Source organism: Sorex fumeus, unplaced genomic scaffold (assembly GCF_029834395.1).
Source record: "Sorex fumeus unplaced genomic scaffold, SorFum_2.1 ptg000086l, whole genome shotgun sequence".
NCBI classification, from domain to species: Eukaryota; Metazoa; Chordata; class Mammalia; order Eulipotyphla; family Soricidae; genus Sorex; species Sorex fumeus.
This window is the reverse complement of record NW_026606143.1, coordinates 35,191,430-35,205,083: the sequence shown is the minus strand read 5'-3', so window position 1 is coordinate 35,205,083 and position 13,654 is coordinate 35,191,430.

Below are 13,654 nucleotides of genomic sequence, written 5' to 3'. Positions count from 1 at the left end.
GCTAAGTGAAACGAGTCAGAGAGAGAGGGACAGACATAGAAGGACTGCACTCATTTGTGGAATATGAATGGGAGACTTAACACCCAAGGATAATAGAGATAAGGGCCAGGAGGATCGCTCCATGGCTTGGAAACCTGCCTCACATGCTGGGGGAAAAGGCAGCTCAGACAGAGAAGGACCACTCACTAAATGATGCTTGGAGGGCTCACTTGGAATGGGAGATGCGTGCTGAAAGTAGACTATAGACCAAGTATGATAACCACTTACTACCTGTATTGCAAACTGCAACACCCAAAAGGAGAGAAAGAATAAAAGGGAATGCGCCTGCCACAGAGGCAGGGGACAGGTGGGGGGAATGGGAATGGGGGGGGGAGTGGCAGGAGGGATACTGGAAACATTGGTGGTGAAGAATGGGCACTGGTGGAGGGATGGGCACTCAATCTTTGTATTACTGAAACGTAATCACGAAAGTGTGTAAGTCTGTAACTGTATCTCACAGTGATTCATTAAAAATTATTAAAATTATTTAAAAATAAATTTAAAAAAAAGATCCCTGATGCTGCTTGGGGAACCGTATGAAATGCCGGTGATCCAACCTGGGTTGGACGATGCAAGGTAAGGACTTGACCATCTGCGCTATCTCTCTGTCCTATTTTCAGTTGGCTTATTTTGGGGTCTCACCTGGCTGTGCTCAGGGCTTACTCTTGGATCTGCATTTGGGGATCACTCCTGGTGGGGTGCAGTGACCCATATGCTTTGCTAGGGATTGAACCCAAGTCAGCAGCATGCAAGTCAAGTGCCTTACCTATTGTACTATCTCGCTGGGCCCTATACTATTTTTGTACTGCTTGAAAAGTATTTCTTCCTTTGCAACATTGCAATATTGATGGAGACAGGCAGGCAGATAGGGAAGGCCGCCTCCCAAGGCAATGGCAGTAAATTTCCTGGGAAGTAAAAGCCCTGAGCTCATGGAGAACTGGCGCCAGTCCGTAACAGACCCTGAGAAGGCTGGACCAACGCCCTCCAACAGAAGCTCCTGCAGAAACAAAAGGCCAGGAAAGGAATTTCAAAGAAGACCATCACCACTCCCAACCCCTTGGTAACCTTAGCAACAGACTTTTACCTAGGTAGAAGCCCGCATTGGGGACAGGTTGGAGAAACCCTATAAAGCCACCTTGAACAAAGGAAGGGTGCGCAGATGCTGCCCGAGCCCATGTGCTACTTGTGCCCGTGTGATTGAGCACATGTGTCGCCCGCATCTCCCCTCTTGAGATGTGAACTTTCATGCTTTCGTGTCTAATGTTGGGAGGTGTGTAGGGGCTCTCTCTGCCCTTGGAGAAGCCCGGGTTCTCTCTTGAGCACGTCCCTCTCCACTCTCTCCCACTTTCATTTATTTATTTATTTATTTATTTGCTTTTTGGGTCACACCCAGCAATGCACGGGGGCTACTCCTGGCGCTGTGCTCAGGAATTACCCCTGGCGGTGCTCAGGGGACCATATGGGATGCTGGGAGTCAAACCCGGGTCGGCCGCGTGCAAGGCAAACCCCCTACCCGCTGTGCTATTGCTCCAGCCCTCTCTCCCACTTTCTCTCCCTCCTTCCCTTCAAAACCTTTAATAAAAACTGTAATTTCACTGCCCGGCTACTCCTGAAATTCCTTTCTGCGAAGCGAGACAAGAACTCAGTAACCCTGCCTGGGTCCAGGGTGACAGAGGCGGATGGGGAGAAAGTGACCATCTTTCTCCTCCCCACTTCACGTGAGCCACCCGTGGGGCCCACTGACATCAGTATCACTCAAAGGTTTGGGTGTGCATCATTAAACATCAACTTACGAGGGAGATAGTTGAGATGTCAGTAGTGATTGCCTTGCGTGTGCAAGGTGCAGAATTCCATCCCCCCATACGGCTGGGTGTAACCGATGGTCCCCTATGGGACTGAGCAGCCGACAGTGAGTCTGGCCTCCCTTCCCAGTACCACTGGATTGGCCCCTATTTTGAAAATGGACCAACTATCTAAAGGGAGTTCTCAACTTGAAGATAGATAGGGCCGGACCGTTAGTACAGGGGTCAACCCCACCAGTTCCATCCTCAGCACCCTGAGCACTGCTAGGAGTGATCCCTGCGCACAAAGCCAGGAGTAATCCCTGAGCACGGCCAGGTGTGACCCAACCCCCCACCAAAGAGAAGTAGATGCCCGCCAGGGATGCGGTTTCATTGTAGAGCACATGTCTCACATATGTCAGGCCGAGGGTTCAACACGTTCAACATCCTCCTCACTCCCAGCACTGCAAACAAAACAAAACAAAACCAGGAAAAAAATGACGTTTAACAAATAGTAGCACGGTGAGTTCTATGACACTGGCAGGTAGCCGAGTTGCCTGTTCTTGCTTCAGTGGTTCCGTAAGCCTAATATTGGTTCCAAAAATAGTCTGTTGATTAAAACAAAACAAAAAAGACTTAGTCCGCTCCAAACCTCAGTATCCTTATTCCAAAAGGAAGGGGTTGGGCTCCAGCTCAGAATGAAGAGTTATGTGCTTAAAAGAGATGAATAACATGCGGCATTAAAAAGAAAAAGAGGAGTTTTTCAGGGCTACCAACCTTACAGTAGATATTAAGTAGTAGTTTACTTCTACACACACACACACACACACACACACACACACACACACACACACAGAAGAGATGGCTTTTTCCTTTTACATTTCCAGGTTTTCTGATAGGTTTTTCTTCTTCCTATGGTGAGACTTTCATGGACTGCATCAAAAAATCAGCAACAAGTAGACTCACATAGAGAACTCAAAAAAATTTTTTAATTGAAGTATCAAATAATAATAAGATCTTATTATCTCATTCCTACTTTGGACAAACTGGCAGGCTACCGAATGTAACCTGCCCACACGGCAGAGTCTGGCAGACTCCCTGTGTCGTACCCAATATGCCAAATACCAATAACAATGATGGGTCTCATTCTCCTAACTCTGAAAGAGCCTTGAATATGGCACTTTTTTAAAAATCTCAGGGCTAGGACGAAGGAGACGTTACTGAGGCCTGCTTGAGGCAATCGACGAATAACAGGATGGTCGTGATCGTGATCAAAAGTTTTCTTTATTAAGTCTTTAGGACTTTCTTTTATTATTTATTATTTGGAGGGGCTTGGGTCACACCAGCTGTGTTCAGGGCTTGCTCCTGGCTCTGTACTCAGGGATGGCTCTTGGTGCTTCTCTACGCAATGCCAGAGATCAAAGCCTTGTGTGCAAGGTAAATGCCTCAGCTTCGAAACGCTCACGGGCCACTGGGTACCCTTTGAAATAAAGCTTTAGGGAAGAGGCTGGAAGTGATAGTATAGCGGGTAGGGCACTTGCCTTGCACACAGCCAACCTAGGTTTGATCCCCACCATCCCGTTATGGGCCCCTGAGCTCTGCCAGAAATGATCTCTGAGCGCAGAGCCAGGAGTAAGTCCTGAACGACTTATGTCCTAAGGACTCTTGGGTGTGACCCCAAACCAAAAAACAAACTTTGTAAAAAAAATTTTTATTAGTGAAACACCATGAGGTACAGTTGTAGACTTATAAATTTTTGTGCTTGGGTTTCAGTATATTATATAAATGATCGAGTACCCATCCCTTCACCAGTGCCCATTCTCCACCACCACTGATCCCAGTATCCCACCCACCATACCCCCCATCCCACTCTGCCTCTGTGGCAGGGAATTCTCTTTTGAAAAAAAAAATCTTTAAGGAAAACGTGTTTCTATGTCTATATCAAATATTTCCTGTTGATGTTAACTTGAAAACCATTTTTTCCTTTTCCTTTTAAATTTCTTTATTTTTAAATATCTTAAAACTTGGTCACAATAGTTTATTACATTCAGTATTTCAACACCTATCCCACCACCATTATTTTGAATTTTCCCATCACCACCCAAGCCTGCCCCAAAGGCAGATGCTAAATAATTTATTTTGTGTTGCTTGTTATGAATAATCGACTAACAATGATCCAAAAGGGTTTCGTTAGAGGAAAGTGTGTGAAAATTGTTGTATCTCACCTTGGAGCCATTAAGCTCCTGCATAAGAGATCACCAACACGTAGTTATGGTGAAAATCATTTTTATGTTCATCTCCAATTCTGGTTTCAGTGACCCTGAAAATATAGTGTTAAATGTTCTGACTTTTGGAAGAGGCCATAAATGATCATTTTAGTGAAATCCTTCAGTAACCTTGCCTTATAGCTCATTTAGTCTTAAGTGGACACAAAGATTTATGTAATTATGTAAAGACAATTGGTCATCTGGCCATTCCTGTGCTATCCTGGAATGAAAGACAGTCAGGAGCATCATGAACTAAATATAAACCAAGACTCTCACTGTCACTGGGCCGGGAGGAAGTATGACATTTATATAAACCATGTGTCCTATGTTCCCTATGGGTAGTCATAAATATTTGATAATGATGTTTAATGAATCAAACTGAGTGAAGAAAGAGGTACAAGAGAAGTAGCTTGGAAAACACTAGCAACCATCTTAGTTAATGTATACCATGTGAGTGTTTAAGTTGCCTGAGAAATAGTACAACTTGCATGCGGCTGACTTGGGTTTGATCTCCAACACCCCATATGCTTCCCCAAGCCCAGCCGGGAGTAAGCCCTGAACACTACTGCGTGGGCCCCCCCAACAAAAGTAAATAAATAGCAAACTATAAAAGCATGGATAGGGGCTGGAGTCATAGCACAGCGGGTAGGGCATTTGCCTTGCATGCAGCCAACCTGGGTTCGATTCCCAGCATTCCATATGGTTCCCCGAGCACCGCCAGGAGTAATTCCTGAGTGCATGAGCCAGGAATAACCCCTGTGCATCGCCAGGTGTGACCCCCCCCCCCCAAAAAAAAGCGTGGATAATCTTATTGAATAGTTTAATTCCTAAGAAGTCAGGAGAATTTGAATTAATGAAGCCCTGACATTTTTTTTTCTTTTTGGGTCACACCTGGCCATGCACAGGGGTTACTCCTGCCTCTGCACTCAGGAATCACCCCTGGCAGTGCTCAGGGGACCATATGGGATGCTGGGAATCGAACCCGGTCGGCCGCATGCAAGGCAAATGCCCTACCTGCTGTGCTATTGCTCCAGCCCCCCTGACATTATTTTTATTTTAGGTTTTAGCATTTTATTTTAGGTTTTAGCATTTTTATTTTTTTTAGCATCATACCCCATAACGTTATATTTTTAGGTTTCACATCAGGAGTTACTCCTGGCACTGTGCTTAAGTAACAATATTCATTGCCTAGGCTCCAACAGGGGCCAGTTGCATGCAAGGCAAGTGCCTTACCACCTGTACTATCTCTCTGACCCTCAGGCTCTGGCTTTAAATTTTTGTTATTGTGGGAATCAGTGTTTCTTTTGGGGGAAAGTAAGTTAACACTAAGTACTTTTGTTTGCATCATATTACTTATTTTATTTTTGTTGAGAAAAAAAATAGGTTTTCCTGGTACCAGAGTGACAATACAGCAAGTAGCCTTGCAGGTGGCCAACCCGCGTTCAATCCCTGGCACCTCATATGGGATTGCCAGGAGTGATTCCTGTGCACAGATCCAGGAGTAAACCCTGAACACCACTGTGTGTGGCCCCCCAAAATAGGTTTTCCATATTTACCATTTCGTTCCCATGATAAAAATGAGGCCTAAATATATGTCTATATCTATAGACATAGACATAGACAAAGAGAGAAGAGCAGAAGTACTGGTAGATGCGGCAGAAGCCGGGAAAAGTATTCGTAAAGCCCGCCTGTCCTTCGCCAACTATAAGACCAAGATGACTGCCCTCCGACGTCCTGATGGATTCATCACATCCTCCAGAACGGCAATGGAGAAGATTATCCATGACTTCTACTCAAATCTCTTCGATAGCCATGTCCACTTGCCGACATACCAAATTCCACAGGATGGATATGTCGTTCCCAACGTTCTCCCTTCCGAAATCCGACACGCCATTTCGTCAGTAAAGAAGCAAACAGCACCCGGCCCAGACAAGGTCAGACCTGAACACCTGAAGAACCTGCCGTCAGTACTCATCAATACACTGGCTCGGCTCTTCACTCGCTACCTGTCTGAATGCAAGGTTCCATCTCAATGGAAAACCAGCAGGACCGTACTACTGTTCAAGAAGGGAGACATCCATGACATTGGCAACTATCGCCCGATCTGCCTATTGTCTGTCATCTACAAGTTGTTCACTCGAGTCATCCTGAATAGGATTGGCAGAACACTAGATGAAGGACAACCATGTGAGCAAGCAGGGTTCCGCAAAGGATTCAGCACCATCGACCATATCCACACAATAACCAAACTCATTGAGGTTTCTCGGGAGTTCAAGATGCCGCTCTGCTTAACGTTCATTGATTTAAAGAAGGCCTTTGATTCTGTTGAGACGGAAGCGGTCATTGAAGCCCTAGACAATCAGGGCATTCAAGCCCAATACATCAGGATCCTCCGTGAGCTGTATTGCGGATTCACTACCAGGATCTCACCATTCTACAAAGAAGTGATCGTTGATGTCAAGAGAGGGGTGCGGCAGGGTGATACCATTTCACCAAAACTCTTCAGTGCCACCCTCGAGAACATCATGCGACGACTGGAATGGGAAGGAATGGGAGTGAAGATAGATGGTCGGCAACTACACCACCTCCGCTTTGCTGATGACATTGTTTTAATAACACCAAACATCAGCCAAGCGGCACAAATGCTGGCCGACTTTGACCGTGAGTGTGGAAAGGTAGGACTACAGCTGAATCTTACGAAGACAATGTTTATGAGAAACAGCCTTGTTCCTGACGCCCCATTCGCTCTCAATGGAACGACCATCTCCGAATGCAACAGCTATGTGTACCTAGGTCGAGAGGTCAACATGACAAATGACCTGGCACCCGAGCTGCGCAGGAGGAAGAGAGCGGCTTGGAACGCCTTCAAGAACGTCGAAGAAATAGCTAAGAGGACGAAGAACCTCCGGCTCCGGGCACATCTCTTTGATTCCACTGTTCTTCCTGCATTAACATATGCCTCAGAGACCTGGGCCCTACGCAAACAAGATGAGAACGCCATTCAGGTCTCCCAAAGAAGAATAGAAAGAGCTATGCTTGGAATATCACGTTTCACTCAAATGAGAGAACGAATCCGGAGTTCTGACATCCGTCGACGATCAAGGATCAGGGACGCTGTCTCATTTGCCAAGGTGTCGAAAATCAGATGGGCTGGTCACGTAATGAGATTTAAAGACGACCGTTGGACTAGAGCTGTTACTGATTGGATTCCACGGGATGTCAAGAGACCGCGTGGCCGCCCACCTACCAGATGGTCAGACTTCTTTGTCAAGGTCATGAACGATCGGTTTGAGGCCCTCCATGTTCCCGGAGCGAAGAGATGCCATTGGGCTACACTAGCACGCGACAGGGACAAATGGAGACGTTACTGGCGCCCGCTCGAGCAAATCGATGACTAACGGGAAGTTAAGTGATTAAGTGATTAAGTGATATTTACCATTTCGTTCCCATGATAAAAATGAGGCCTAAATATATGTCTATATCTATAGACATAGACATAGACATAGACATAGACATAGACATAGACATAGATATGTATTTGGGCTGGAGCGATAGCACAGCAGTAGGGCATTTGCCTTGCATGTGGCCGGCCTGACCAACCCGGATTCAATTCTTCTGTCCCTCTCAGAGAGCCCCGAAAGCTACCAAGAGTATCTCGCCTGCATGGCAAGGCCTGGCAAGCTACCCGTGACGTATTCAATATGCAAAACACAGTAACAACAAGTCTCACAATAGAGATGTTACTGGCCCCGCTTGAGCAAATCAATGAACAACAGGAAGACAGTGCTATACAGTGCTATTTCTTTAGATTGCTTAATGCCATGGCTTTGAATTTTCTCTTGACTTCACCTACAGTAATATATATATATATATATATATATATATATATACACTTTATCTCTCTTCCTGTGGTACTGAAATAAATTTTCTCAGAAAATAGTACCTCTCCCTGCTAATTATAATACACTGTATAATCTATTCTACTGTGTTCTATTTCATTATAAAATGCTCGTCACAGCCCTCTAATTTGATTTCACTAATGAGCTAAGACTTACAGTTTTTAAAATGTGGTTTAGAGAGCTCCAGATGAAATGTGCAGTGAATAGACCAAATTATCACATGTAATGATAAAAAAAATGCACTTAAAGCAGGCTTTTAACACTTTACTTCTCAATAGATATGAAAATTGAGATACAATAGACTTTATTTCTGGAACGTGGATTTGAGAAACAGAACACTTTTCTCTTCCAAATTGTTTGAAAAATAATTTTGACATGTCTAGAAGTCTTTCCAATCCATGAGTCTTTCCAATCCATGAGCATGAATCCATAGCAAGCAAAAAACCTATGTGACATACCTCCATACCCAAAGGAGCTGATATTATATATGTTGAATATTGGCGTAGGGCCAGGGAGAGGCCCAAAGAGCTGGAGCACTTTTCTGGGGTGTGGGGGACACACGGTTCTGGTTTTGTGCATTTCCTCCCTGATCACCCAGCCCAGGGTTGTCTGGTTTGGATCCCCAGAACCACATGGGCTAGCCCTGGTGGCCACCAGCACCACTGCTGATGCCCCGCAAAGCAGACAGCAGAGTGATTGGATTTAACGGAAGAGGAAATCAACCTGTGGGCAGCCTGGTTTTGATCCCCACCGACGCCTGGACCTCCCCCCCAGCACCCCTGGGTGCCACCCCTGGTCACAGAGTTGAAACAGCCAGGGTTGGTTTTATTTCCCAGGGAACATTTAGCAGTGCACAAAGGAGGGGGACTCCTGTGGTTTTAGAAGTGCCCCGGAAGTAGAACGCTAACCCAGGACCTGCACCAACCCACAGGTACAGAGGCAGTGGTGAGGCAGGAGCATGATGACCTCTGGGGCAGCGACCACTCATATGGCTGCAGTTATTTCCCCCCGTTCATAGTGCTTTGGACTCATATCTCAGCCTCCGTTACCTATTTTTTTTTTCTTTTCGGGTCACATCCAGCAATGCTCAGGGATTCCTCCTGGCTCTGTACTCAGGCATTCCTCCTGGTGGTACTCAGGGGACCATATAGGATGCTGGGAATCCGACCCAGGTTGGTCGCGTGCAAGGCAAAAGCCCTACCTGCTGTTCTATCGCTCCAGCCCCCATTACTTAATTCTTACAAGGACAGCCTGGTTATCCCAAACACATCAGGCCAATAGTCCACGAGCCTATCCCAATCAAAATCCTCCCAAAACTCACCAGAATATCGGTGAACACAGGAATCTGAAGAAGCCTAATGTAAAAGAACACATCCTCAAAGCTGCGCTAGCAGCCCCAGAGACGTCACATAGCGGCACACAGAGAAATTTTGGGTTGTCACACTGTGAGGGGAGGCAGAGGAGTCTTCTGGGCATCCAGTGGGTAAGGGTCTGGGGTGCTGCTCAACTTGCTACAGAACACCCCCACCACAAAGAACAATCCCCCAACCCCCCTTCTCTAGGCAAATGGTTTTGTTTCTGTGCAACCTTTGCTCGTTCCTTTGTCTTTTTTTTTTCTTTTTGGGTTACACCCAGCAATGCACAGGGGTTACTCCTGGTTCATGCACTCAGGAATTACTCCTGGTGGTGCTCAGGGGACCATATGGGATGCTGGGAATCGAACCCGGGTCAGGCCGCGTGCAAGGCAAACGCCCTACCTGCTGTGCTATCACTCCAGCCCCTCCTTTGTCTTTTTATGGCACTGGGGACCAAAGCCAGGGATCAGACATGCCAAGCAAGTGCTCTAACCACTGAGCTCCGGCCTACCTCTGTGGAATGGTCCCCTCACCCTTCACAATGAAGACAAGAGAGCCCCGTTTCCCCACGAGGGAGCAGGGACCGGGCCCCTGTTCCCCTGCCTCTATTATGAACTGCTGAGCAGGGGGAGAAGAGAAAGATGGTCAACAAGAGTGGACACCGTGGTAGGTTTGCTCCATGGCTTGTAGGCCAGCCACACATGCTAGGAGAAAAGGGAGCTCAGATCGAGAAGGGAGCACCAAATAAAGGGTGTTGGGAGGATCCTCCCAGGATGGGAGAAGCATGCTGAAAGTAGACTATAGACCAAACATGATTGCCACTCAATGCCTCTCTTGCAAACCAGAACACCCAAAAGGAGAGAGAGAGAACAAAAGGGAATGCCCTGCCACAGAGGCATGGTGGGATGGGGGGATGGGGGGTGGGAGGCATACGGGGACCCGTGGTGGTGGAAAATGGGCACTGGTGGAGGGATGGGTATTCGATCATTGTATAACTGAAACCCAAGCACAAAAATCTGTAAGTCTACAACTGTACCTCTTGGTATTTCACTAATAAAATTTTTTTTAAAAAAAGAGTGGACTCCGTGGCAACGCACAGGCTGGCCTCCAGGTGAGCCGCCTCTGCCTCGTGGCCGCAGGATGGGCACAGAGTGTCCTTTGATGGTGCCGGCCCGCTAAGCGACTAACGTGCTCAGGAATTTCTGCTCCTCTACTGTCCCTTCCTGCTGCCTGCAAGTGTCCCAACAGATACTCTATAAAACTGGCCTCTCGGCTTTGTTCTGGGCCCAGCTCAGGAGGTCTTGCGCAAGCCCGGGGGCCTCACCCAACCCCAACTCGGATAAATCCTATTTCTCCACATGTGAGTGTTTGTCTTCCCCCAGCCCAGCAGGGCCTGGAACCTTGTGACACAACATTTATCTAGAAGTAATCTTTCTTTGGTGGCATTTGATCTGTCTATCTATCTATCTATCATACTTGGGATAGCTGTTTATGTTCACATCTTCTCTTCCTAGATAGAAAACCTTCTAACAGATGGGATGCATGCCGGATTCATTACACTATAGCCAACCACCAGAACAACATGTCTTGTAATTGTCTAATAAATATTTGTGGAATTGTTATACAGGAAAAAAAATAACCATGTAACTCTGGTTATTGAAATCTTTTTTGTTTGTTTTTTGGGTCACACCTGGCAATGCACAGGGGTTACTCCTGGCTCATGCACTCAGGAATGACTCCTGGTGGTACTCGGGGGACCCTATGGGATGCTGGGAATCGAACCCCGGTTGGCCACGTGCAAGGCAAACGCCCTACCCACTGTGCTATCACTCTAGCCTCTGGTTATTGAAATCTTAATGACCACAGTTTTGTGTGTGTGTATACCCCGGCAAGCTACCGAGAGTATTCGATATGCCAAACACAGTAACAACAAAGTCTCCAATGGAGACGTTACTGGGCCCGCTCGAGCAAATCGACGATCAACGGGAGGGCCTTTACCTTACCTTACCTTATACATATATATTATATTTGGGGGCAGGGCACATCCGGTGGAGCTTAGGGTTTATTCCCAATGTGGTGTTTGGGGGACCATGTGATGGGGGGATTGAACTGGGGCGTCCTTCATATAAAGCCCTGCACTAGCTCTTTATTCCACACTCTATGCTTCACTGCAAAAAAACGAAACAAAACAAAAAAAGCTGGTCGGGGGTTGGAGCAATAGCACAGTGGGTAGGGTGTTTGCCTTGCACTCGGCCAACCGGGGTTCGATTCTCAGCATCCCATATGGTCCCCTGAGCACCGCCAGGAGTAATTCCTGAGTGCAGAGCCAGGAGTAACCCCTGTGCATTGCCAGGTGTGACCTAACAAGCAAAATAAAAAAAAAACACTGGTCATAAGACAGTCCAAGTGGCCTGTCGCTTCAGTGTAGTCCCTATCTGCCTAGCTACTCTGTGGGAGCAGAAGGCCTGCTTCTCCAATTCGTGTAGAAAGTCAAGGGTCTGGACCAAGGGACACAATCTCCAGCAAAGTTATTCAGACCATAGGGCTCCCAGCAGAAATAAGTATAGGAGTAAATCTTTGTGGACTTGGATTAAGCAACAACTTCTTAAATACGATGCCAAAAGCACTGGTAACAAAAACAGATCAACTGGACTTCGTCCAAATGTAAAACTGCTGTGCTTTTCATGAAACTCTCAGCAAAGTGAAAAGACAATCCACAGAACAGAGAGCGTTTCTGGAAATTGCAATGTAGCTACATGCATGTGTGTGTGTGTGTGTGTGTGTGTGTGTGTGTGTGTGTGCGCACACGGGTGCATGCGTGTATGTGTGTGTGTGCCAGATTGAACCCAGAGGAGTGTGTGTGCCAGATTGAACCCAGAGGAGTAATCTCTGTCACTGCGGCCGGTCTCCAGCTGGACAGCCATTATTGTCCTTTTTGGTCGTGGGACCATACCCGGAGATGCTTGGGGGCTGCGTAAGAAACATGTGGTCTGGGGGCTGGAGCAATAGCACAGCGGGTAGAGCATTTGCCTTGCACATGGCTGACCCGGGTTCGATTCCCAGAGTCCCATATGGTCCCCTGAGCACCGCCCGGGGTAATTTCTGAGTGCAGAGCCAGGAGTAACCCCTGTGCATTGCTGGGTGTGACTCAAAAAGCAAAAAAAAAAAAAAAAGAAAGAAAGAAAGAAAGAAAAAAAACATGTGGTCTGAAGGATTGAATCCAGGCCTGTCCTGCAAGCAATCCCCACCCTCCTTCGTTCTGAGCTAGCTCCCAGGTATGAATTTTCCTTTTAAAAGAAAAGGAGGGGGGCTGGAGCGATAGCACAGCGGGTGGGGCGTTTGCCTTGCACGCAGCCAACATGGCCGACCCAGGTTCGATTCCCAGCATCCCATATGGTCCCCCTAGCACCGCCAGGAGTAATTCCTGAGTGCATGAGCCAGGAGTAACCCCTGAGCATCGCCGGGTGTGGCCCAAAAAGCAAAAAAAAAAAAAAATAGGAGGGGGCACACCTCAAAGGCCAATCCCTCTAGTCCCTCTAGTGATACCAGAGTCCATCCCAGTTCTTATTTTCTGCCCAAATAAACTTATTTTATATTGTTTTGAACTGGATCACCTTGAATTCCGAGTTACAAAGTTGTGTGTACAATGTTTCAGTCCCTTCAGCAGCGGCCACTGATGGCCCAGTTTCCGTCCACCCCTACGCCTCCTGCCTCTAAGGCAGACACTGTTTTCTTTCTTTTTCTTTTCAATCTTTTCTTTTTTTCTTTCTGGCCCTTTGAAGGCACTGTAGATTACTGATAGCCTCTAGCCGTCACTGGGGTACTGTGTAGTGGTCTCTTCCCTGCCCTCGCCCCCTCTCTGGGCCCCCCAATGGCAAGCTTCCTACAAAAGAACACTTCTCCTGCTGCTTGTTTCCATTCATTGCGTTTGAGTCATCTTCCTAGACCCCCCTTTTTAAAAACATCGGGGCCACCCTTTGGGGTACTTGGAAGGCTTCGAGCCATCCCTCAAGATGTTCAGTTTGCTGCATGGGCCTAAGCTTTAGCGTTGGGGGGAGGCCCAGGGATCACAGCTGTGGGGGGGCATGTGCTAAGACGCGTGCTCCATCACTTGGGCTATTTCTCTTTTTTATTATTATTATTATTATTATTATTATTATTATTTTGTTTTCTGGGTCATACCTGGCGATGCACAGGGGTTACTCCTGGCTCTGCACTCAGAAGTTACTCCTGGCGGTGCTCAGGGGACCAGATGGGATACTGGGAATTGAACCTAGGTCGGCTGCTTGCAAGGCAAACGCCCTACCCGCTGT